Consider the following 1,963-nt stretch of genomic DNA (forward strand, 5'->3'; position numbering starts at 1 on the left):
AGTTCAGTAGCTTACTTTTCACAGGGTCCTTTGGTGACTTTTGAGAATACCTAGTGAATGAGCAGCCACACTGTACTTAGAATATTCTGCAAAGGATTCAAGACAGATTGAACATAAAAAGTATCAAAATGGAATGTATTTGTGTGCTGCAACCTCAAGCACAAGACAGTGCTACAACTCTATGGGCAGTGTAAGAGATCCTTGTATTCCAATAAAGTGATTAAAATTCCCTGTTCACTTCCTTAGCATCATTCATGAATTTATAAATGTTATATCCTCCTTTAGATGTCTCTCTTCCCAAATGAAAAGCCACAGTTCTAATTCAGAGGCCGCTCCATACTTCTGGTGTTTCCACCTTTTCTACTTATGTTAGAACCTTTCTATAATTGGTTTTGAATGTTTCTAAGTTAAGTTGGAGAAAGACTTGCAGCTGAGTATTTTTAAATGTGTTTTGAGTAATGCAGCTCTGAACAAGTTGATATTCTGGGAATGTAAAGGTTTCAAACTGAGAAGAAGTAACTGAGAGGGGTGAGAAATGCCTGAGATCTGTGCTCATCCTGCTAAGCACGTGGCTGTTTTTAACTTGGCAGCATTTTAAAAAAATTAAATATACTCAATGATCAAGTAAGGTTTGTTCCACCATATTGGTAATAACTCAGGAACTTCACATTTTGGTTTTATTGGCAAACCTCTAGAGAGACCTGGACAAAACCAGTAAGTTTGTGACCTCCAGGAATGCAAAATGCAATCCATCTCCCATAGATATTGCCCACAACAGAGCAGTGTTTCTCTTGAGATGACAGTATGTTCTGCATGAAACTCCAACAAAGCATCTCTTAAGTATTTTAGAGTAGGCTTTACCTTTTTTTAATTCTTGCTATTTTGATTTTTCATCTAAAGGTCATAAAACTGAAACTGATCCCAATATTTACCATAGCCATGTAGCCACTTATCCTTTGACTTAACAAAGCTTATGGCACCTTTCAGTGCAATCTTTTCCAAAAGCAGATTAATTACTTTCTGCTTTTCAACCTTTTTTTCCCAGTTACATCTAATGCATGTAACGCTTTTGCCCTTTAAATTAACATATCCTAAACCTCCTATGATCAAAATTCCTGGTAATGAGATATTGTAATTAAATGTGATATTGTGTACAGGAAATCCTTCTTGTTTTTGTTTTACTAAGCTGTACAGCTGGGAATATTGATAATGATCCAGTAATGGGCTATTGAAAGTGCAATACTAAAATCTATTGAGATTAAATTAATGGAAACAGTTTTGTGTTGGAGTGCAAATTACAAAATGTCTGACAAGAGAATATGATATCTTTAATTACAAATCACACGACAGTAAACAGTGCAGAAGATTGAACACTTTAGTGTTCACATACTCCATTAGTATAAAAAAAACAACAAACCCATACCATTTATGTTTATATGGCTACTTTCTGCCCAATCCAGCTTCTTTTAATGCTGTAATAATTACCCATGTAAGATACAGAGCACCACCACACATACCTACCTCGGTGTTTGTACTTGTCCGTTTGTAATTGGAAAGAAGGCATTTGAAGGGGTGCCTATTACAGCTTTCTTAAAATGTGTTTTTCTTCCAAAAATGACATTCCTCTCATGAAAGATCATCATTACTAAAGGAAGACTTCCCCTGGAGAGTAAAGGTTATTTCTCTGAAGCCCCGTGTTTAAACTGTGTCAGGATTACACTGAACAGAACGCCAGGGTTTTGAGTGCATGGATTAGTCTTTAAAAATATTTTAATAAGAGATACTGCAAAGCATTTGTTCCTTATTGAGAACTTGCTGAGCAAGAAACTATTTGGTTTAAACAGTCTTCACTCGCCTTTCAGCTGTGGAGTCGAATCATAATTATGTCGGTTAATACAATAGTGGTTTGATTTTTCAGATGTTCCTGGTACTTTTGTACCAAAATAACTGTAAGGAAGTATTT

The sequence above is a fragment of the Mesitornis unicolor genome, unplaced genomic scaffold (assembly GCF_000695765.1).
Source record: "Mesitornis unicolor isolate BGI_N332 unplaced genomic scaffold, ASM69576v1 scaffold53898, whole genome shotgun sequence".
Taxonomy (NCBI): Eukaryota; Metazoa; Chordata; class Aves; order Mesitornithiformes; family Mesitornithidae; genus Mesitornis; species Mesitornis unicolor.